General features: G+C 38.8%; 1 protein-coding gene across 5 annotated transcripts in view; it reads left to right on the forward strand.

The window, feature by feature from the left end:
• Positions 1-4,830: 4,830 nt before the first annotated feature.
• Positions 4,831-25,497, forward strand: part of PAIP2B (poly(A) binding protein interacting protein 2B) — a 47,878-nt gene continuing 27,211 nt past the window's right edge. For 2 of the 5 annotated variants that reach the window (XM_059943022.1, XM_059943023.1), the window contains exon 1: positions 4,831-4,938. The gene's annotated coding sequence lies outside the window, so the exon portion shown is untranslated. Of the gene's footprint in view, positions 4,994-5,646; positions 5,704-25,497 lie in introns of all 5 variants that reach the window. The other 3 variants (XM_059943026.1, XM_059943024.1, XM_059943025.1) reach the window with 3 other exon arrangements.

Genomic DNA, 25,497 nt, shown 5'->3' on the forward strand with positions numbered 1-25,497 from the left:
CTATGAATTTATCACTAACTAATCCGCAGCTATAAAATTGCCTGTTGATATGGCCATACATATAGCTGACATATCCATTCCATTTTTTTCTGGGAGACATCACTCCTGGAGTCCCAATTTCTCTTCTTCACTACAAGCAGGTTGCTCTCTAGGCCTGTTGCACAGCTACTGCCCCTTCATTGTCCTTTTCGGGATTCCCTTCATTTTTCTCTTCTGTTAGATCTCCTGCTTTCCTTGGTTCTGTGTCTTCCTCTTTCTTCTTCTTCTTATGTTTTTAATTAATTAATTAATTAATTAGTTTATGGCTGTGTTGGGTCTTCGTTGCTGTGTGCGGGCTTTCTCTAGTTGTGGTAAGTAGGGGCTACTCTTCGTTGCAGTGTGCAGGCTTCTCATTGTCATGGCTTCTCTTGTTGCGGAGCACGGGCTCTAGGCGCGCAGGCTTCCGAGTAGTTTAAACCACTCTGGTTTAAAGCTTTGTCTGATTAAGTAATTTAAACAGAGCCTACAAGGAATGCTTAGCTCCTTCAGAAAAAAAATTACTTGTCTGCCTACTAGCCTCCACTGTACCCTCCAGAAACACACTTTCAAGCGTTGAAAGAACACTATCAACAGAGAAAAGGCAACCCACAGAATGGAAGAAAATATTTGCAGATCATATATCTGATAAGAGATTACTGCCCAGATACATACAGAGCTCATACAGTTCAAAAGCAAACAAGAACAACAACAAACCAGCCTAAATTTAAAATGTGCAAAGAACTTGTATAGATATTTCTCCAAAGACATACAAATGTCCAAAAAGCACATGAAAAGATGCTCAACATCACTAATAATTAGGACAATGCAAGCCAAAACCACGAGATACCACTTCACATTCATTAGGATAGCTATTATATTATAAAAAAAAAAAAAACAGAAAATAGAAAGTGTTGGCAAGGATGTGGAGAAATTGGAACCCTTATGCACGGCTGGTGGGAATGTAAAATGGAGTAACCTCTGTGGAAAACAGCAGTTCCTCCAAAAATTAAACATAGAATTATCATATGATCCAACAATTCTGCTTCTGCATATATACCCAAAAGAATTGAAAGAATGAAAGAACTTGAACAGATATTTGTACAATCATATTAGCATTACTCACAATGCTCAAATTCTATTGGCAGATGAATGGATCAACAAAAGGTGGCATATATATATGCAATCAAATACTATTTAGTTTTAAAAAGGAATGAAATTCTGATGCATGCTATAATGCTATACAACATGGGTGAACCTTGAAGACATTATGCCTACTGAAATAAGCCAGACACAAAAGGACAAACATTGTATGAGTCCACTTACACAAGGTATCCATAGTAGTCAAATTCATAGAGCAGAAAATAGAATGGTGATTTCCAGTAAATGAGGGAAGGGGAGGATGGGAAGTTATTGGTCAATGGGTACAGAATTTCAGTTTGGGATGATGAAGTCATTCTGAAGATGGACAGTGTCGATGGTTGCACAGCAATGTGAATATACTTAATGCCACTGAACTGTATACTTTTAAATTTTTATTTATTTTACTTTTGGCTGCATTGGGTCTTCGTTGCTGCTCGCGGGCTTTCTCTAGTTGCGGCGAGCAGGGGCTACTCTTTGTTGCGGTGCATGGGCTTTTCATTGAGGTGGCTTCTCTTGTTGCGGAGCAAGGGCTCTAGGAACGAGGGCTTCAGTAGTTGCAGCACGTGGGCTCAGTAGTTGTGGTTCGTGGGCTCTAGAGTGCAGGCTCAGTAGTTGTGGTGCACGGGCTTAGTTGCTCTGCAGCATGTGGGATCTTCCTGGACTAGGGATTGAACCCATGTCCCCTCCGTTGGCAGGTGGATTCTTAACCACTGCGCCACCAGGGAAGTCCCTGAACTGTATACTTAAAATGGTTAAAATAGTAAAAATTTGTTATGTGTATTTTACCACAGTAAAAATAAAAGAAATACCCTTAAAGAATGAAGATTTATCACTAGGACAGCAGTGGGATGTGGGGAAGGGTTGGTGGACTCCTCTTGTCTCCCTCTCTCCAGATGACACCATCCCCTATAACTACATGACTGGTTATTGTCTCCTTTCTGTCCCTATGGACTCCTATCTAGTCTGTATACTACCACCAAATATCCACAAAGCTACCTCCCCCTTGTCTTTTGGCTTCCATAGTTTCTGATAAGAAGTCTAATGTAGTTCTTGTCTCCCCCTCCCCATCTCCACCATGTGATGTACCTTTTTTCTCTATCTGCTTTTAAGACTTTATCATTAGTGATATCCAGTCACGAAGTTATAAAAGACAGTGTCAGTAGTATGGAGGGAAGCAACAAGAGCCCACCAACTCTTCCCCACATCCCATTGCTATCCTGGCAATAAATCTTCATCCTTGAAGAGTACTTCTGATTGTGCAAGGACACCATACTGACCTGAAGACTCTGTTTTTCAAAGCTGTGGATCATGTAAGTCCCTCTCTCACTATACACCTGAAGCCACCTTAGGAAAATAAGCAGTGGAGGGTATGGGGAAGTCATCTTGGAGACAGATTTTTTTTTTCTAAAAGAGACGTGTTTCTTGTAAGATCTATTTATTTAATCAGATAAAGCTTAAAACCAGAGTACACAATCCTAAAAGGATATATACCTAATAACCCAAGTTGGAAATGCAAGAAGCAATATGACTAGTGATTCTAGAGTTGTGCAGCATAATGGCCCTGGGGATGGTACCCTCTTCCCTTTTCTTCACCTTATTCATGTCTCTGTTCAATGCTCCTTCCTCAAACAGCTCTTAAACTATTAAACCTAAAACAGCCATTCCCTTAACCATTTCTTAACCCTGCTTTATTTTTCTTTGTAGTGCTTAGTCAAAGCATATTTTATTGTTTAAAAACTTTTTTTAAATTTTATATTGGAGTATAATTGATTTACAATGTTGTGTTAGTTTCAGGTGTACAGCAAAGTGATTCAGTTATACATCATATATGTATATCTATTCTTTTTCAAATTCTTTTCCCATTTAGGTTATTACAGAATACTGAGTAGAATTCCCTGTACTATACAGTAGGTCCTTGTTGATCATATATTTTATATATAGTAGTGTGTACATGTTAATCCCAAACTCCTAATTTATCCCCCCCCCCCCACCACCTTTCCCCTTTGGTAACCATAAGTTTGTTTTCTTAATCTGTGAGTCTGTTTGGTAAATACGTTCATTTGTACCCTTTTTTTAGATTCCACATATAGTGATATCATATGATATTTGTCTTTGTCTGACTTACTTCACTCAGTATGCTAATCTCTAGGTCTATCCATGTTGCTGCAAATGGCATTATTGCACTCTTTTTTATGGCTGAGTAACATTCCATTGTATATATGTGCCACATCTTCTTTATGCATTCATCTGTTGATGGACATTTAAGCTGCTTCCATGTCTTGGCTATTGTAAATAGTGCTGCAATGAACATTCAGGTGCATGTATCTTTTTGAATTATGTTTTTCTCAGGGTATATGCCCAGGAGTGGGATTACTGGTTCATATGGTAGCTCTATTTTTATTTTTTCAAGGAACCTCCATACTGTTCTCCATAGTGGCTGTACCAATTTACATTCCCACCAAGAGTGTAGGAGGGTTCCCTTTTCTCCACACCCTCTCCAGCATTTATTGTTTGTAGACTTTTTGATGATGGTCATTCTGACTGGGACATTTTATTATTTATTGGTTACTTGTTTATTGTCAGTTTCCTCAGCTAGAGAATAAGCACCCTGGGTGCATCTTCATTGTCTTGTTCATATCATATACCCAGAGCTTAGATCAGAGCCTGGAACGTCATAGCATATGCTCAATAATGTTTGTTAAATGAATGAATTTATTTAATTATTTATGTATTTACTTATTATATTTAATATATTACATATATTTATTTAATTACTGTATTATTTAATGAGCTTACTTAGCTGTTCTTGTCATTTTTATCATGTATCCACTCATTTTGCAATCACTTACTAAGCTTCTACTTTGTGTTATGTACACAGTTAACATGAGAGGTGGGGAGAGACAAAGATGTGTAAGGATTTCCATAAAGAAATCCCCACTTCCTGAAGGATAAAATTCAAAGTCCTTCGCAAGCAAAGATTGGACACCGTAAATCCAAGGGGATAGTAAGGTTTTATACATTTTTTAACATTCAGGAAGCTAGATTTGTCTCTAGAAATGTGAAGAGTGCCTCTGCTTCCCTCCAGCCCCTCCAAGGAGCCCAACTCCCCAAATTTCCTCAACGGAGGGCCGCACCGTGTCCCAGTCAGCCTTGCCCAAAGCGCCTCCCTTGGTAATTGACAGCTGGGGGGAAACCCACTGAGGCCCGCCTCCACGCCCCTCCGTGCTAGGCTGAGTGGCGCAACCCAGTGGGAGCGGCTGCTGGCTCAGCCAATGGAAGAAAACGGGAGCAAGGGCCTCTGTAAACAAACCCAGAGGTGCTGCGCCTTGGGCTCCTCCCCCACGTGGGGGGCCCGAAGGATCCTTGGCCCAATGCCTATACTGGACTAGCGTAGCGTCCTTTCAGCCAATCAGAGCTGGTGTCTCTCTCAAGGAGGTGCTCCACCCCGAGGGGACGAACTCAGGGAGCGAAAAGACAGACATTAACACCAATCAGAAGCTGGAACTTCTGAGGGAGTGGGCGGGAACTGCTCCATATTTAGGCCAATAAGCAGCACACGTGCCCTTCTAGGTGGCTGAGCGGCATCCTCGTTGGTCCAATAGACGAATGGGGCGGTGCCCAACAACCAATGGCTTGGGTTCGGGGGCGGGGTGAGGACCAGTGTGCAGCAAGAGGTAACCTAGCGAGTGATAGCGGCGCTCCTCGGGTGCTGTGGCTCACGCTTTGGTACTACAGGCCGAGACTGTTCTGGCGACGGCGATCTCTGCGGCGACGGCTCAGGTTCTCGGAGGGGTAGCAGAGTACGGTCTGGAGGAGGGGCTTCTGGTCAGCCCAGGTGGGCTCGGGGAGGGGAGCCGCGGGAAGCGCCGCTCTCCCGGCTCTGGGGGCACCCTGCGCCTCTCTTTCCGCTGCCGTCCGGGCTGTGAGGGGTGGGGCGCGCCTCCCCGAGCTCCTGTGAGGAGGGTAAGCCGGCGGGTCCCACGTCGTGGCCCTCGGCGAGAAGGGGCATCCGCCGGGGTCAGTCCCTGCCCCTCGGGGGCGCTAGGCGGTCTTTAGTCCCTTTCTCCCCGCACCGGCGCGCTATTCTTCCTCCGCCCCCAACTTCCCTGACCCCCACTCAGCCCCCTTCTAATACTCGGACTGAAGTTTCTGGCTTGCGAGTCCCTTTACTGCCCGTGTGCAACACTGCCAGGCACATTGACCAGTGCTGCCTCCTGCCGTCCTCCTCCCGGAGGTGGGAAGGGGGAGGAGTTGCGCATTTTCGCCCCTCCCCCATTCGCGGGTCCCCCTGCATTATTTGCGTTTCTTAAACTCCCTGTGCTTCCCGCGTTACTCTAACCTTCATTCTTGATACCTAATTTGAGTTAGGGACCTTGGCCACTTGTCTTCATCCTTCCCTTAAGCGAGTGAGCCCTTTACTCCCTCCCATCCCCTAAATTTCATCTTCATCTCTCATGGAAACTAACATTTTCTACTTGCCCCTTCCAGGCTGCTGGAAGGTGAACACAAGAGAGGCAGAATACACTGTAGAGGGAGCTTTTCAAGGTTGGGGACTTTAATCGGTTTTGTTAATGATAACCCATTCTTCCCTTCCTGAAAATGGCATTGATCATTATATCCTTTCTAGAATCTGTCCCATTTTAGTTGTTTTGGTGATAATTTTTGAAAATGCAAATGAGAAGGGTTTACTGGAAGCAAGAAAATTTAAAATGTATTATTATTATTTTTTTAAGTAGGTAGAATTGGATTATACTTTAAACAACTTAACTGGGGTGTCCGAGAGTTTGCAGTGTAAGTAAGGGCTTGACCACCCTACTTTGTCATGAAATATAGGACATGCTTTAGCTGTACGGCGCTATGTGATTTGATCACACCCAGCCTATGGATAATATAGCATTAAATCTGTTTAAAAACAGCACTCTCTATTCCCCTTTCACAGAGAATTTGTATTCACCTTCATAGTATATCAGTTTGGGTTTCAATAGGGTTGGTTGTAGCCATATGTTTCTAGATAAAAGTATAAATTATGTTGTGCCTAAATAAAATATGCCAAGAATTTTATGGGGAAAAAGTAACATCATATTCAGTTTTGATTGAGACTTAGAGTTTTGAAAATATTAATTTAGATGTTGGACAGTGAGGATTTTGTTTGAGGAGATGGAGGAAATGGAAGTACTGGGAGAAGCCTGATAGGTCCTTTACCCTGTGTGCAGGGGGGGGAAGAGGGAAGAAAGAAAACACACGTGTACAAAGCCTAGTAGATTCTAACTGTGCTTAGTTTCATGACTTTACATAAATCGCAGTTGTTTTTCCTAGTTCTTAGTGGGGAAATGTAAGCAGTGAGTTTAACGTCACGTCCACTGTGTTTTGGCCAGAATTTTGCAAGCTTTTGTGAAAAATTCTTATTGTTTTCCTTATGCTATTTGTGACATATATATCAATATGCCTCCTTGTATTTTACTATGTTAAGACTGTACCTTGTATATAAAGAAATAAGTCTAATAGAGTGAATTAAAAGGAGTCTTTACTCTAAAGAGGCAGCATTGTCTAAAGGACCATATGTTTGAGCCCTGTTAATACAGAAAATCACACTGAAAAGAGGAAGATCTTAAAACTAACAAATGTCCAGATGTCTAGAACAACAACAAAAAAATTATGACAGAATTATTAGCAGTCATCAACTAAAAGTCCAATGAGTTGGTCACTATTGTGAGTTGGTATAAGGCTGCAGTTGAAAACCAAAGTTCAGTCTTTTCAGGTGTGTTTGTGCTTAGTAATTACTCGTTTGCAAATTTAGAGCACTATAGTTATGATTTCTTCTAGAGACCTTGTCTTTAAGGAGCTCATAGTGTGATGGAAGAGAGACCTGTAAACCAAGAATTAAATGCAGAGGGAGAGCTTCTGCAGTATAAGGTGTGTACAGGGCAAAGAGAAGCACTGTGGCCTGGTGTTCTGTCCTCATCTCCTACTGCTCTAGACTTTCTAAAGTGCTGTTTCCCAAACTACCTGTTTATTTCACATACCTGGGCCTTTCTCTGTAGGTACTGTTCTCTCTTCTTGAAAGCCTCTTCCACGTCTTATGTGCCTGGTGGGGTTCTATTTCAAAATCTTCTTGAAGCCTCCCACTGCCTACCCTCCATCCAAATAATTATTTTCTGTATTTTTTTGTTACCTTGTTATAAGTAATTACAGTTGATTCTCATTATTCATGGTGATTATGATCTATAAAATCACGCAGAACACTAAATTAGTGAATATTGAACCATTGCTCCTAGGGAAAATATGTACATTTCTCACATAGATTTAATCTTAAATCCTAAATACAACTCATCCTGGCAGATTCTATTTCTTTATTTTACAAAAGAGAAAATGAGGTGCAGAAGTGTTAAGTGACTTGCCTGAGGCCAACCCCTAAGAGGTGCCAGAGTTAGGATTCAGACCCTACTGGCCCATGAGCCAGAGCTTCCTGCACTACACTGCACTGCCCCCTACTGTCTGTGTCCTTAGTCATCCCCATGAGAGCTGAAACTAAAAAGCAGAGCACTGCCTAGTTCGACCTTAGCTGGGAATGTACTCAGGGGTGACTCAAAATTTTTGACACTCTGTGCATGCCATGAATGACTGTGAAAGCATCACCAGTACTGATTTGGGGGTTACAAATAAATTTTAGCAAATAAGCAAATTCACAAATACGGGATCCACAAATAATGAGTATCAGCTGTACTTGTAAATAAGCCCTGGAATCTATTTCATGGTAACTTTCCCTGCAATCCACTGTAGAACGTGCCTTTAGCTTCTTTGAGAGTTCATTCTCTTATTCATTTGTTCAACAAATATTTATTAAGCATTTACTATAAGCCAGGCTCTGTTTTAGACTGTGGTGAACAAACTAGCGATTAAGCTGCTGCCCGGGACTTCTCTGCTGGTCTAGTGGCTAAGACTCACACTCCCAATGCAGGGGACCTGGGTTGGATCCCTGTTCAGGGAACTAGATCCCACATGCTACAACTAAAGATCCCACATGCCGCAACTAAAGATCCTGCGTGCTACAACTAAAGATTCCATGTGCCACAACTAAAGATCCCGCACCGGCAACGAAGATCCCGTGTGCTGCAACTAAGACCTGACGCAGCCAAATAAATAAATATTTTTTTTTAAAAAAGCTGCTGCCCTTACAGATGTTAAATTTGAATAAGAAAGACAGACAGCTAACAGTCTGGAGCTCAGGAGAGAGGTCTAGTTTGGAATTAGAGATTAACTTGACCAAGGTGAAACCCTTTGTGGTCCCTCCCACTTCACATCCCCTAGCATACTGATTTCCAGAACATTTCTGTTCTACTCTGCATACACTCTTTTGAGCCTCTCTACTTGTTATTAGTTGATTTTGAGGCCATTTACCCATGTAACTGGCAGGATATTCTAGAAGAATCATACTGATCTGGTCTTTAATTTCTGCCTTTGCCGCCTACCAACTGAGTGACTTTAGTCAAACTGTTGAACTTTTAAAGCCTGTTTCCTAATTTCAAAAGTGGTGATCTGATGTGCTAGGCCCTTGTGGGTTGCAAGGAAGAGACACACATATTACTTTTGATGATGAGGGTTTAATGTAAACTAGAATGGGATATCATCTTAGCCACCATATTGTCCCCTGGCCCTAGTGCTTTCACAACCTTACAGGACAATAACTTAGCAGTATTTAGGATAGGATTTAAGCTCTGGAGACCTACCTTCTTTTACTCTGTTCACCCAACATTTGTGTTTTCTAAGAGAGAGTATCTGATTGGATTGGTTTGTCACCTACTAAAAGGGAGAACCCCTGTTGAGCAGAATATTGAACCAGGCCATGTCCTAGGTGATCTCCCTCAATTTCAACCTGTAGATTGTTCTTAGTTAGAGCTCTGAGTCTGGTCCAGGAGTTTGTGGCCAAAGAAGTAGCATTAATTTCATGTATTATCTATGACACAGACTGTAGCATATATAAAAAGAACCCCTTGGAGACAGTTTCTTCAGAAAACAACTGAATATAGAGTGGTCCTTAGAGTTTTTCGTGGACTTCTGTCCAATTCAGATACCTATCTAACATGGTCATAGACAGTGTTTAATAAAGCACCTAACAAAGTACCTGACACACGTCAAATATTGCATAGATATTCCTTTTGGTATTGCATTTAACATTATTATAGTGTGGTTATTTGTTCACGTGGCTGTCTTCCTTACTAGACTGTGCTCCACCCGGGAGGGTTAACATCTTCATCCTCTATCTTTGGCACTTAGTTCAGTGCCTGATACATGGTAATAAATGTACAAATGTCTAACTTGAGGAATTCCCTCACTCTTCCTAAAAGGATGGAAGGATAGGAAAGCTTCCCAGAGAAGGCATTGTTTAAGCACATTCTTAAAGAATGAGTAGGAATGTTTTCCAGGTGAATAAAACCTTGAGGCAGTAATCCAAGTAGGGACTAGCAGGTGCAAAGGCAGAGATATAAAAAGATAATGAAGTTTACTGTATGCTCCTGGTAGATTAAAACAACAAACAAAAAGCAAACAAACAAAAATCACCTCAGGAAAAAACTATCAGTGGGCTTGGCCAGAAGACCTGTCACACCTGAATTAACTATGACCACAGCTGCTCAGTAATGGATGCAAATTTTAGGGAGAAAGTGTAATATTCTCAAGTTGTTGGCAGGGTATCGGTAACAGTTTAGAAATACAAATATTGACTTTTGGGAACTATTACACTATAGTGAAATTGTTTACTTCATCATGAAGTTCATATGTGTCCTACACTGTTCAAGGTGCTGAAAATGTAATCAAACTTATTCTCAAGTGGCTCACAAGCTAACAAGGAGACAGATGGATGAACTGATTTATTATGTAAGTGAAGTAATAGAGATATGAATAAAATGCTATCTAAACCAGGAGAAAGGAGTATTTCGTGGTATGGAACACTGGGGGCAGATTTCTCAAATGAGGTGGTATTTTTTTTTAAGTCTTTATTGAATTTGTTACAATATTGCTTCTGTCTTATGTTTTGGTTTTTTGGCCACGAGGCATGTGGGATCTTAGCTCCCCGACCAGGGATTGAACCCGCATCCCCTGCATTGGAAGGTGAAGTCTTAACCACTGGACCGCCAGGGAAGTCCCAAATGAGGTGGTATTTGAGCTGGGCCTTGGTAGGTAAAGAAGTAGGGGTGCACTATACTGAAAATAAGGACTTTATGAAGATAATTTGTGGTAGGAAAGATTTAAGAATTATCCATATTTGCCATATCTGTTTTGGGCGTTCAGGTAATAGTTACATTTATTCAAACAGTTTCTCTGAGCATAAGATGTGAATAGTTATGCCATAGTAGAATCTGTGTCAAAATAAACTGGGTTAAACAAAGGTTTCTGAAATGCAGGACATCTCTAGAGCCTTTATTATATTAATGTCTTTTGTGAAGCGTGCCTCTCTAAAAGGGCTACGTTGTATTTAACCATGGCTTCTCTCCCCATCCCCACCCCTGCAGCATACCTAAACATCTTTTGGAACAGGATTACATGAGACATAGTTTGAGGAATGATGAATTAAAATATATTTTTACCAAACCAAGATTTATCGGTAGTCTCCATGTCCACTGTAAAATAGTGTATAATTCTATAATCTTACAGAAAAGAAGGAGAGACATTTGGAGAGAAAGAATACATTCTAGCCAAAATATCATCATCTTGGTCAATAAGTCCCAAACTTAAAAAAAATCGTTATATGATCACACCCTCCCATGAAAAGTATGGCTTATTCATATTTTGAAATTCTCTAAGGTGATCAGAGACACCCTGGGGCGTTGCAGAACTAGAGCAGGAGTCCATGGTGGTGGCAAAGGCAGAGGTCATTTTGGAAGTGGTACTCTTCCACCTTGAGAGAATGCTTCTTTTATTATGCATTCATTTTAGGCTATGTTAGACATATTTTGCCAGATGGGTAATTTATTTAAGAGGATACTGAAAATCCACACCCTCTTCTGACTCTGGAATTTTTGGGGTTGTATGCCAGTGTTCTCTTTTCAATAAGATTTGGTTATATGAGCATTAATTAATGACCTTGCTGTATAATTTTAATTCATCTGTCAAATTCTGATTATGTGATTAACTCCCAAGGTATTGTTAAAATTAAGGAAGCAATGATCATGTTTTTGATAGCTCACTGAATTTGAAGTCAGAAGATCTATGTTTGAGATTTGTCACTGCCAACTTTCTATTTGAATGACCTTGGGCACAGCTGTCTAACCATCTGTGGCCTCCTTTTACATTTTTCTTCCCTTCCCATTTTGACAAAATGAAAGTACATAGGGTTAGTATAAGAATTAAATGATGCATATAAACATACCTTATGAACTCTGAGGCACTATGCAAATAAAAGGCAGACTGAAGGAATGGAATGTATCCAACTTAATTTTCATTAACATTTTATTTTTAGTTTTTAATTTTGTATTATAGAAATAATATGTATTTACCATTGTAAAATTAGAAAGCATTGATAGGCAAAAGGAGGGAAAAGCTACAAAGCACTTCATAGATCTACCATACTGAGATGATTAACATTTCGATGGATATATTTGATGGATGTGTGTGTCTGCATTATTTAAAAGAAATGGGTTCATCTTGGGTGTTTTGTTTAGTCACTTTACTTTTATAAGTCCCCTAAGAGTACATTTCCTTGGTTCAAGGAATTGTTAAGTCTTTTGCTACATATTGCTGTATATAATGAGAACTATAATACGAAAAGGAGCTGACTTCTCAGCCTGGTGAACATAGGGCCTTGTGGTAATCTAATATCCTGCACCACTTCAGAAGCTTCAAGCAAGGCACATTCAGAAATGAACTTGATATATGTACATAGTTATGCTTGGCATTGTTTGTAATAGCATGAAAAGGATGACTCCAGTGTGTCAACAGGAGCTGGTTAAATAAACCTTGAAACATCCAAATCATGGAATATTGTATAGTTGTAAAAAGAATGAGGAAGAGAGAAAGAAGGGTACAATAAGAATATACATTGCTTATAATTGCAAAAGAAATTCTGAAATGATATATAAGAAACCAATGAAAGAAATAGGAGTGGGAATGGGATTTTGCCATATGCCCTCATATATATTTTATATATTAAAAAAATTTTTGAGTCATGTTTTTGTATTACCTTTTCAAAAAATGAGTGAATGAATGAATGAAATGGAGTTAGGAAAAAGAGAGAAGAAAAAGGGATCTGAGGTGCTGCCCATCTCTTTGGTACCAGGTGAATACATAGCAACAGTAGAAAAGATTGGAAGAGAGGCCCCAGGAAGGAGTGGCAGCCTTGTTTTTCTTCTTTTACTCAGTTTTGTATATTTAAAAAATATTTTGAGAACAATGAAACGATTTGAAACTGTCAAATGGCAGTACCCATTGCTTCAATAGCTGCATTGCTTTCTTTTTCATATTCACTTATAGTATTTTTTCATATGCATACATATTATTTGTAATTGTATTTATACTTTTAATATTTCTAAACTTATCTAATTGTATTTTTTCCATGTTGCTATAGGAGGACCTTTAAAAAAAATGAAGGTAGGGCAGTTTTATCTAGTGCACACCCCCAAAGTGGTCTAATCTACCTCAAGGGGCAGGAAATTCAAGCCCTCTAGTTTATACGTGACATACATACATGAGGAAAAATAAGAAAAGGAAAACATTTGAATATGTATCAATAAAAATAGCATTTCTCCTTGATTATAAAAGAAAGCACACTTTTTTTTTATAATAATACAGAAAACAAAATATAAAGAAAAATATCTTTAATTTTCCACCCAAAACATTCTATTTTTTGCTTTTTGGACCTTTTTTATGCATATAAACTTAAAAAAAAATAGAATTATATATCTATTTCTCCCAACTATTGAGATGCTCATGTAGTTTTTTTCCTTTGCCTGTTAATATGGTAAAATACATTTTCATATTTCTTAATTTTAGACCATCCTTGCATTTCTGGGCTGAACCCTATTTGATCAGAACTTTTTTGTTTTGCTTTATTTTTAAATAAATTTTTAAATAAATTGCTTGACTTTATTTAATCCTGTTTTATTTGAAATTATATGTTTGTAACATGGAAGTTGGCCTGTGATTTTCTTTTGTGTTATTTTTGTTCTGTTTAATGTGTTGAACTACCTGTATACTAATCATTAGAAGGTTCTCTTAATTTGTCTGTGTTCTGAAACAGTTGCATGGGGATTACCTGCTTTTTTTTTTTTAATTATTTATTTATTTATTTATTTATTTATTTATTTATGGCTATGTTGGGTCTTCGCTTCTGTGCGAGGGCTTTCTCTAGTTGTGGCAAGTGGGGGCCACTCTTCATCTCGGTGCGCGGGCCTCTCACTATCGCGGCCTCTCTTGTTGCGGAGCACGGGCTCCAGACGCGCAGGCTCAGTAATTGTGGCTCACGGGCCTAGTTGCTCCGCGGCATGTGGGATCTTCCCAGACCAGGGCTCAAACCCGTGTCCCCTGCATTGGCAGGCAGATTCTGAACCACTGTGCCACGAGGGAAGCCCCTACCTGCTTTTTGAAAGTAGATACTTTGTGGACTATAGACTGGTCTTGCCCACCCTTTAAAATGCATTAAGGGGGGCTTCCCTGGTGGCGCAGTGGTTCACAATCTGCCTGCCAATGCAGGGGACTCGGGTTTGAGCCCTGGTCTGGGAAGATCCCACATGCCGCGGAGCAACTAGGCCCGTGAGCCACAATTACTGAGCCTGCGCGTCTGGAGCCTGTGCTCCGCAACAAGAGAGGCCGCGATAGTGAGAGGCCCGCGCACCGCGATGAAGAGTGGCCCCCACTTGCCACAACTAGAGAAAGCCCTCTCACAGAAACGAAGACCCAACACAGCCATAAATAAATAAATAAATACTTTAAAAAAAAAACCCACCAATTCTACTCTTTTAAAAAAATAAATAAATAAAATAAAATGCATTAAGGGAATTCTCTAGCTGTCCACTGGTTACGACTCCGTGCTTCCACTGCAGGGGGCACAGGTTCTATCCCTGGTCGGGGAACTAAGATATCCCGAAAGCTGCGTGGTGCAGTCAAAAATAAATACGTAAAATAAAATGCATTAAAATCAGGGGAAGTGAAGTTTTAACATAGTGATTGCAGTGTAAACAGAAGCAAAACAGTGTAATTATCTAATGAGAACTTACTTTTGTTTGACAGTGGTGTTCTCAGTGTCTTTTTGCTACCAAGGCTAGTGCTGAGGTTAGACTCACCATCTGAGGGTTTACCAGATGTAACTGTCTAGTTCTGAGGTGTTGCACATATACTAAATGTGCCTACCAGGGCTCTGCTTTATCCCCACAGAAAGCAAGAAGTAATGCAGTAAAAATCTACCTAGCTAGGAGATTTTGAAGAATGGGGTATTCTGGTTTAATTCTATTAACTTTGGAAGTATAAAGGTGAAAAAAATCCTGAAGTTTAACTCCCTGTTGAATGCAGTTCTAATATGTAGCAAATAATTCCACTTTTCTTCTTTAGTAAGTTTGATATCTTCAGACCTAGTTGATGTTTTATTATAGAATCACTAAAGTGTATTAGGCGCATATTTGAAGATCCTTTTTTAGAACTTTAGGTGTAAGAGGATGTAAATGGTATTGCATGAAATCAGGCTGGGTGGGAACTGATACCTGGTTAGTATCTATTTCAGACTAAATCTCTGATTGCTGCTTGTGCTGTTATCTAACTCATTTGAAATAAAACACATTGGGTTGAGGGTGGGAGTTGTGAGGAGAATATGTCTTTTAATCGGATGTCTTTATTTCATTATCAAGATAGGATATACAGTACCCCTGCCTTTGGACCTATAGAAGGAAGCATGTTTTTCTACTTGCTGTAGACCAGTGGTGCTTCACAATCACCTTGCTGGGCCCCACCGAGTTTCTGATTCCACAGGTCTGGGCTGGGGCCTCATAATTTGCATTTCTAACAAGTTCCCAGGTGATAATTGATGCTGCTAGGCCAGGGACTAAATTTTGTGACCAGTTGCTGTATACTAACTGTAAATTCTAGAAATCTGGTTCTAAAAGAAAGCTAAATTTGGGAGTATAAAAAGTGCACAGGTTATGGGGCAGATCATGAAAGATTCAACTCTGCTGCTGCTCAGCATAGTGTTTGAGTTCAGGTAATGAGCAGCATACAGGGATATGACACAATTCTTGTCTCATGATTGGAAGTCCTAGCCAGATATCAAGTGAGAAATTTTGTTTCATTTGCAGAGCTTGGATACCAGGGGATTCTGGTCAAATAGGATTAAGTGATTAATCCCATGAGAATGGGGGTTATTTATATGTCCCTTTTGTCTTTCCCACTTAACATTTAGCCTTGGTTTAGAAGGGCCTGATATTTTTTTTTAACTGGGAAAGAACTTTGAGTGCCTATTAAATTGAAAGTTTTTGTGTTTTTAAAGATATTAGCTATATTTAGTCTTAACATTTTTTAAACAGTAATTTAAGAGAATAAGAGAAACTTTTTAAAAAAGAGAGAACTCACTGAAGTTATTTTATATGTTGGAGAATATCGTCTGCTTCATAAAACATCAAGTGTACTATGGATTTTCTTTTTTTTTTTAGTGATTTGTCATTACGTCGTTTGAGGTAATACTAGTAATTCTTATAATCCCGCTGAAGATGAAAAATGAAGGCCAAAATCATAGACCTGGCACAGAAGCTGGATACAGGAGACAGCTATGAAGGAATAAATAGATATACACACACACACACACACACACAAAATACACTTATATATTTTTTAAATGGTTATTATTGTTATTATTTTAACTAAGACAAAGATACCTGTGCTGAACTTAGGCCTCAGCTCTGGAAGCCACACCTTTTCATGAAGGAGTTTTCCTTCAACAAGTTTCTCTCGCTTGTCTGCTACCTAATTTCTGTTGTTCCACTGCTGACACCCTCGGTTTTAAAGTTGACCAGCTGGTTGAACATCGACTGTTGGAGGAATAACTGGTGTCATACACAACAGGCTGGGCAGACTCCCTACTTGGAAACATTCCTGTTTTGCTCCCACCCCCACAGAGGAGAATTAGGAGGAGAAAAAGGAGAGGAGAACTAGATCTTACAGTCCAGGCCAGTGGTTCTAAAGCTTGTTGCACAGCAGAAACAAGCTACTAGCGTTCTAATGCACAATATAGATTTGGGGGCCCCACCCCGAGACCTTCTGAATCATGATCTGCTAGAACAGAGCCTGGGGGCTGCATTTTAAACAACTGCTTGATGTAATTTTAAGTAGCCAGCTGGGCTCTATGCCTCAGACCAGACCAGTGCTGGTCCTAGGTGAATTTTCACCAACCATGGTAAAAGTAAAAAAATTAGACCACATAGTGTTTTTCATAAAATTGCATTTATTAATACAAAGAATTGTTTTTTGCATTGGATTAAGGCCTTCCTATGTTTTTGGATGTTAAAATATCCCTTTATAAAATTATGTTGATAAGGATGTTTTCTATTACCCTTATTTAGTTAAAACAAATTGCAATCTTATGTTCTCCTCAAAATACTTGTGAAAATTTCCTAGCCTGTGAAATCCTAAAGATTGAGTATCTCTGATCTGATTTCCATTTTTGGAAATTGTTTTTAAAATACTTTGGAATACAGGTCCATAGAGGGTCCAAAATCTTTGGCTAGATAAGTTTTTTTTTTAATTTAAAAAAAATTTTAATTTCATTTTTAATTTATTTTTGGCTGTGTTGGGTCTTCGTTGCTGTGCTCTGGCTTTCTCTAGTTGCGGCGAGCAGGGGCTACTTTTTGTTGTGGTGTGCTGGCTTCTCTTGTTGCTCAGCGTGGGCTTCAGTAGTTGTGGCTTGCGGGCTCTAGAGCGCAGGCTCAGTAGTTGTGGCGCACGGGCTTAGTTGCTCTGTGGCATGTGGGGTCTTCCCGGACCAGGGCTCGATCCTGTGTCCCCTGCATTGGCAGGCAGATTCTTAACCACTGTGCCACCAGGGAAGCCCTAGATAAGTTTTAGAATTCAGAAATTTTCAGATTTTATAGAGATCCTTTCTCTGTATGTTATGTAATGCCTGAGGGGGTCTGATGCAGAACCCTTAGTCGCACACATTAATATTTCTGAGCAAAACAAGAGTATTCACACTAAGTAAGGTAAATTAAGGCTATATATAGCTTCACATCAGTTCAGGCCAAGTTATACTGTCAATTGAGTTTTGACATGAAGTGTATGGAAAATTTTTAGTTTTTAGAGCTTCTTGGATTTTGGAATTGTACATAAGGGATAGGGTAGACCTATTTGAGGTCTGCTTTCTCATCCTAAAAGTGCCAGCAAGCTTCAAATTAAATGGAGCTTTGTATGTTTATGGTAGGGAATAACTTATTTTGATTTAACACACTAGTGTGTGATGTATCCTTATTTGTATTTTCCTTACAAAGACCTAGTCCTTTTGTTGAGTAGTGTTTTTCTTCAGCCTGCTTCCCCTACTCCCATTTGTAGTATTTGAGAAAAATCAGAGTTTTATATCAGAGCCATTCTAGAACTAAAGTGGGAAGAGTGAGAGTGTAAGGTAGTGGCTAAGAACATGGGCTTTGGAGACAGAAAGACCTAACCTTAAGCCCCAGTTCTGGCACTCACTAGATTGTACCTTGCTTTAACAAATATCTGAATGTCAGAGAATTCATCTGAGAAGCCAGGATAATAATAGCATCTATCTCAACAGGATTGCTGTGAAGGTTAAGAGAGAATGTTAGTGAAGTACTTGGAAGAGCTGTTATTCTATTCTCATCTTTTTCCCCTGGTATTTGGGTAGATTACTTGCTTCCTCTGTGTAACTTAATTGTCCCATGGTACCCTCTCTTTCCCTTAGAGCAGGGGTCCCCAACCCCCGGGGGGCAGACTGGTACCGGTCCGCGGCCTGTTAGGAACCGGGCCGCACAGCAGGACGTGAGCAGAGGGTGAGCGAGCAAAGCTTCATCTGCCGCTCCCCATTTGCTCGCATTACAGCCTGAACCACCCCCCCCCCACCACACGCCCCAGTCCGTGAAAAAATTGTCTTCCACGAAACCCTGGTGCCAAAAAGGTTGGGGACCACTGCCTTAGAGGTTCTGGATAAGCTTGCTTCAAATATTTTCCCAATTCATGATCTGCTTCTGTTCCATTCTTGCAACTTAAACATCAAATCCTGCCTCATCAATGATTTCCACACCAAAAAATCCACAAGCTCCTAAGCCTTATATGGGCCTAGTAGTTTTACCAAAATTTGAATGTCTTAGGGTAGAGTCCACATTACACAGTATGAGGCCTTTCACTACCTGAAATGTATCACTCTTATTTTTTTCATCTTTACTTTGTTCCAGTACTGTGCTCCCACTAACCAGGGAAACCTTTCCCTTTCTCCCATGAAACAGTTCTGCTCTTACCCTGGCCCCTCAAGGACTCACCTTCTACCCCAAATTAATTTTCAAGGAGTTTCTGCCACCCTGAATGGTACCTTTCCTAAAAAGACTTCCAGTGAATACAGTTTTCTCTACCTCATTACACATGTATTTAGACTACTTAGCTCCTTTTTCCCCACTTTGCTGTGGAAGACAATTCTTTTCTATAGAAATATATCAAATAAAATGAGCATGTGGTCCTTTTTGGTGACTTTTGTTGAGATCCATGGTATGGATTTCTTCCAGTTTACATAATCCTCTATGGCAAGATTTTATACCTAGCCTGCAGCTAGGTATAAAGAGAAGAGAAGAGAATGTTATAGCCACCTGGTGTTATTAAATACTCAAATAGTAAATAAGAACATGTAAAGTATTTTTGAAGAATAGAATTAGGATTTTTTTTCCCCTCAAGGGTAATTTAACCTGTCAAAAACAGATTCCTGAGTGATATTGTCACTGGCTGTGGGGAATAATTGTTGATACTCAGTGAAGAATGCTCAGCCCAAATCCAGGCCCCTGAAGGCATGGACTTCCCTTCCTAGGAAATGAGATTTAGAATACAGCATTCTAGAAATGGCAGTTTGTCAACAAATTATTTATTGAAGACCTAGTGGGCACATAAAAGCATACTAGAAAGTGTAAAAGACTTGATTCTTGCCCTCGAGAAATGTCTAAGGTTGTAAATAGACTGTTCCCAAAACAAGTAACAAGTAATGCTCACTCGAATGTAGGTATAATCAAATGTGAAATGGTGATGCAGGTGGGGTAAACCTTAGGCAGAGATTGTATTTAGGTTTCTATAGTGGCATTTCTTTTTTTTTTAATTAAAAAAATTTTTTTAAATATTTATTTATTTATTTGGTTGCATTGGGTCTTAGTTGCAGCAGGCGAGCTCTTTAGTTGTGGCTCAAGGTGTCCTTAGTTGTGGCTCGCTGGCTTCTTTGTTGCAGCATGCATGTAGGATCTAGTTCCTGGACCAGGGATTGAACCCGGGCCCCCTGCATTGGGAGCGTGGAGTCTTAACTGCTGTGCCACCAGGGAAGTCCCATGGCATTTCTAATACTATTACGCATTTAAAAAACAAGCTAAACTGTCCTCAGATCGGTCTAAGACATTTAAAAGCCTTTGTTATTCAGAAAAGTTACACATATTTCATATGTAATAAATTGCCCATAGGAATGTTTTGATTAATGTTATCTGCCAAAGATTCAGTTTGCAATATTTTCTCTGTTAATAGTATATAATATCTTGTTGGAGCTGTATACGGAGAAGTCAAGGTCCCTATGATAACCACCACTTGATGTTATTCTGGGAGGACAATTGATGGACTTTACCTGGGGAAGTAGAACTTGCCACTGACTGTAGTCAGGTGTTGATTTTACCTTTGAAAGTGCCTTTAAATGCTTTATGGAGAAAATTTTATGTCTGTTTTGTACATTTCCAGTAGTATAATAGTAATATCACAGAACATTCTAGGCATTGTTTCTAAAAGTTTGTGAGTTGTTAGAATAAAAATGTAATGAATAGATAAATAAGGCAATTAGTTAATTAGGGAAATGCTTAGTAGTTAAGATTTCTCAGAGCAGTTAATTTACTTGGCCATGGATTCTTTTTTTTGGCCATGCCCGTGCGGCATGTGGGATCTTAGTTCCCTGACCAGGGATCAAACCTGTGCCCCCTGCAGTGGAAGCACAGAGCCCTAACCACTGGAAACCACCGTTTTGTTCTGTTTTTTAATTTTTTGCAAAGGGCATTCACAAGACTGATGTTTTGTAAAACACCAGTTTGCGAACTACTGTACTGATGTAAGAATTAGGGAAATTGGGATTTGTACTATCCCACGTAGCATTTGCCACTGTATTAGAGGAATTGTTCTTAGTCTTTAGTCTTTCTGTATATCAGAATCACCTACAGCAGTTAATAGGCAAAAATACAAATTTTGGGCCTTGGCTCAGGCCTAACAAGTCATATTGCTTAACAAGCGTATTAACATTATATTTGCAAGCCCTTTTCTTGCATCCAATGAAAGGATGGAACATTTGTGTATTGAGGTCAATATGGGAAAGCTTAGCAGAGTGATTACTTCCTTGTTTTCTGTTAAAGGCAATGCAGCTTCTCCGAGAACAAATGAAGTGGAAACAGAGGGGATAAGGTCATTCTAATTCGAGACTGACCTAGAACTTGTTTTTAAAATCTCCAATATACATATCCTACCTGTTTTCCCTATACTTCCCCCACCCCCCAAAAAAAGTTGAGCTACTCATTCGCCTCCTTTGCACCTTGATCTTCCACCAAATGATGGAGAAAATTTGTTGGGTTTATTTACTTAGTAAAAGAAGACTTTGTAAAACAAGGAGACAGATAAATTACTTTAGTGCAAAATATAACATGGCATATGAAACTATGTTCTACATTGTGGAAAGAAAATCAAAATGGAGTCAATATTTCTAAGAGAGCTCTTTAAAATGGAGCTGGGAGGCCATTAGTGAAGTGTCATCTCAGCCTGGATGGAATCTGACCTTTTGACCTGATGAAGTCATTCAGAACATCTGCCAGAAACTCAGGATACTTATCTGACCTTTGCCCTAAAATAACTAACAGTCTATCTACTTACCGGACCCCTACCCTGAAACAACTTGTGCCTTAAGGACAAATATTTTCTGATTCGTGTCAGAGTCAGTCACAGTTCTCACCAGGCAACTTTTTTTCCAAAGTGAAGCCTATAATATTCTTTTATTAATCTACAGGTAACAAATGTAATGCAGACATCGATCTTATTGGAAGAGTAGAGAAATCTCTGGAGCCAATAGAAGAGAACTGGGCTTTCCATTAAGTAGCAGTAACAGGGTAATTTAGCAGCAATCACCATTAAAGGCAAACATGTATGCATAATTATGGAGGTGAGCTGTTAAATAGTAAAATCGGGACTTATTAATTACAATCAAATAAAAGTTAACACTGATTACTTACGATATACAAGGCACTGTTCTGAACACTTTATTTTTTTAAATTGAGGTGTAGTTGACTTACAATATTATATTAGTTTCAGGTATACAACATAGTGAATCAAAATTTTAATAGATTATACTCTATTTAAAGTTATTATAAAAGAGTTGCTATATTCCCTGTGTTGCAAAATATATTCTTGTAGCTTATTTATTTTATGCAATTTTATACATAGTGGTTTGTACCTCTTAATCCTCTACCCCTGTCTTGCCCCTACGTCCTTCCCTCTCCCTAGTGGTAACCACTAGTTTCTTCTCTATATCTGTGAGTCTGTTTCTACTCTGTTGTAGTCATTTGTTTTATTTTTTAGATTCCACATATATAAGTAATAACATACAGTATTCATCTTTCTCTGTCTGATTTATTTCACTAAGCATAATGCCCTCCAGCTCCATCCATGTTGTTGCAAATGGCAAAATTTCATTCTTTTTTTATGGCTGAATAGTATTCCATTATATATATCCATTATATGCAGATCCAAAAAAATATTTCTACAATTTATGTTAAAGAGTGTTCTGCCAGGACTTCCCTGGAGGTCCAGTTGTTAAGCCTCCGCGTTTCCATCGCAGGAGGCATGGGTTCGATCCCTGGTCGGGGAACTAATCCCACAGCCATGTGGCGCAGCCAAAAAAACAAAACAAAAACCAACAGCAATAACAAAGAGTGTTCTGCCTATGTTTCCTCCTAGTAGTCTTATGGTTTCTGGTCTTACATATAGGTCTTTAATCCATTTTGAGTTTATTTTTGTATATGGTGTGAGAAAATGTCCTAATTTCATTCTTTTACATGTAGCTGTACAATTTTCCCAGCACCACTTATTGAAGAGACGGTCTTTTCCCCATTGTATATTCATGTCTCCTTTGTCATAGATTAATTGACTATAAGTGTGTGGGTTTATTTTTGGGCTCTCCATTCTGTTCCATTGATCTATGTGTCTGTTTTTGTGCCTGTATCATACTGTTTTGATTACTGTGGCTTTGTAGTATAGTCTGAATTTATTATTTATTTATTCTGTGAAAAATGCTCTTGGTATTTTCATAGGGATTGCATTGAATCTGTAGATTGCCTTGGGTGATATGGTCATTTTAACAATATTAATTCTTCCGATCTGTGAACATGGAATGTGTTTCCATCTGTTTGTGTCATCTTTAACTTCTTTCACTGGTGTCTTATAGTTTTCCAAGTACAAGCCTTTTACCTCTTTAGTTAGATTTATTCATAGGTATTTTATTCTTTTGGAAGCAATTGTAAATGAGATTGCTTCCTTAATTTCTCTTTCTGATAGTTTGTTGTTAGTGTATGGAAATGCACCAGATTTCTGTATATTAATTTTGTATTCTCCAACTTTACCAAATTCATTGATGAGCTCTGGTAGTTTTTTGGTGACATCTTTAGGATTTTTTTATGTATAGTATCATGTCATCTGCAAATAGTGACAGTTTTACTTCTTCCTTTTCAGTTTGGATTCCTTTTATCTAATTGCTATGGCTAGAACTTCCAACACTATGTTGAGTAAAAGTGGCAAGAGTGGGCATCCCTGTCTTGTTCCTGATCTTAGAGGAAATACTTTCAGCTTTTCACCATTGAATATGATGTTAGCTGTGGGCTTATTATGTGTGGCCTTTATTATGTTGAGGTATGTTCCCTCTATACCCACTTTGTGGAGAGTTTTTATTAAACATGGATGTTGAATTTTGTCAAAAGCTTTTTCTGCATCTAGTGATATGATCAGGTGATTTTTATTCTTCAATTTATTAATTAATATGGTGTACCACATTGATTGATTTGCAGATATTGAACCATCCTTGTATCCGTGGGATAGATCCCACTTGATCATGGTGTATGATCCCTTTAATGTATTGTTGGATTCAGTTTGCTAATATTTTATTGAGGATTTTTGCCTCTATGTTTATCAGTGATATTGGCCTGTAATTTTATTTTTTTGTGGTATCTTTGTTGGTTTCTTGGTATTAGGGTGATGCTGGTTCATAGAATGAGTTTGGAAGCATTTCTTCCTCTGCAATTTTTTGGAATAGTTTGAGAAGGAAAGGTGTTAACTCTTCTCTAAATGTGTGGTAGAATTCACCCGTGAAGTCATCTAGTCCTGGACTTTTGTTTCTTGGGAGTCTTTTTGTTACTGATTTAATTTCAGTACTGGTAATTAGTCTGTTCATGTTTTCCATTTCTTCCTTGTTCAGTCTTGGGAGATTGTATATCTCTAGGAATTTGTCCATTTCTTCTAGGTTGACCATTTTATTTGCATGCAGTTGCTTGTGGTAATCTCTTATGGTCCTTTATATTTATGTGGTGTTGGTAGTAACTTCTCCTTTTTCACTTCTGATTTTATTTACTTGGTCCCTCTTTTTTTCTTGATAAGTCTGGCTAAAGGTTTATCGATTTTATTTATCTTTTCAAAGAACCAGTTCTTAGTTTCCTTGATCTTTTCTTTTTTTTCTTTTTCTTTTTTTTCTGTCTCTATTTCATTTATTTCTACTCTGATCTTTATGATGTCTTTCCTACTAACTTTGGGTTTTGTTCTTCTTTTTCCTTTAGTGGAAGTTTAGGTTGTTTATTTGAGATTTTTTTCTTATTTTCTGAGGTTGGCTTATATCACTATAAACTTACCTGTTCATGCTGCATCCCATAGATTTTGGATCATTGTGTTCTTGTTTTCATTTGTCTCCAGGTATTTTTAAAATTTCTTCTTTGATTTCTTCAGTGATCCATTGGTTGTTTAGTAGCATATTATTTATCTTCCACATGTTTGTGTTTTTGCAGTTTTTTTCTTGTAGTTGACTTTCTGGTCTCATAGCGTTGTGGTTGGAAAAATGCTTGATATAATTTCAATTTTCTTGATTTTACTGAGGCTTGTTTCGTGGCTTAGCATTTGATCTATCCTGGAGGATGTTCCCTGTGCACTTGAAAAGAATGTGTATTCTGCTGCTTTTGGATGGAATGTTCTATGTATATCTATTAATATGTCCATTTGATCTAATGTGTCATTTATGGCCAATGTTTCCTTTTTGGTTTTCTCTCTGGGTGATCTGTCCGTTGATGTAACTGGGGTGGTAAAGTCCCCTACTCTTATTGCATTACTGTTGATTTCTCCCTTATGTCTGTTAATATTTGCTTTATGTATTTAGGTGCTCCTATGTTGGGTGCATATATATTTATATTTGTTATATCTTCTTCTTGGATTGATCCCTTGATCACTGTGTAATATCCTTCTTTGTCTCTTGTTACAGTCTTTGTTTTAAAGTCTATTTTGTCTGATATAAGTATTGCTACCCCAGCTTTCTTATTTCCATTTGCGTGAAATACCTTTTTCCATCCCTTTCCTTTCAGTCTTTGTGTCTCTTTAGATGTGAAGTGAGTCTCTTGTAGGCAGCATAAATAAAGGTCTTGTTTTTGTATCCATTCAGCCACTCTGTGTCTTTTGATTGGCACCTATAGTCCCTTTACATTTAAAGTAATTATTGATAGATATGTATTCATTGTCATTTTGTTAATTGCTTTTGTAGTTCTTTTTTGTTCCTGTATTCTTTTGTTTTCTTCCCTTGTGATTTGATGACGATCTTTAGTGTTATATTTGGAGTCTTTCTCTTTCTTGTGTGTGTATCTATTATAGGTTTTTGGGTTGTGGTTACAGTGATAGGTTTTGGGGTTGTGGTTACAATGAGGTTTATCTATAGCAATATATATTTATTTTAAGTTGTTGATCTCTTAATTTCAAACGCATTTTAACAACTCTCCATTTTTACTCCCTTCCCCTCACGATTACTGTTTTTGTCATCATATTTTACATCTTTTTGTTTTGTGAATCCTTTAACTGCTTATTGCAGATATAGATACTTTTACTACTTTTGTTTTTTAATCT

The sequence above is a fragment of the Balaenoptera ricei genome, chromosome 13 (genome assembly GCF_028023285.1).
Source record: "Balaenoptera ricei isolate mBalRic1 chromosome 13, mBalRic1.hap2, whole genome shotgun sequence".
NCBI lineage: Eukaryota > Metazoa > Chordata > Mammalia > Artiodactyla > Balaenopteridae > Balaenoptera > Balaenoptera ricei.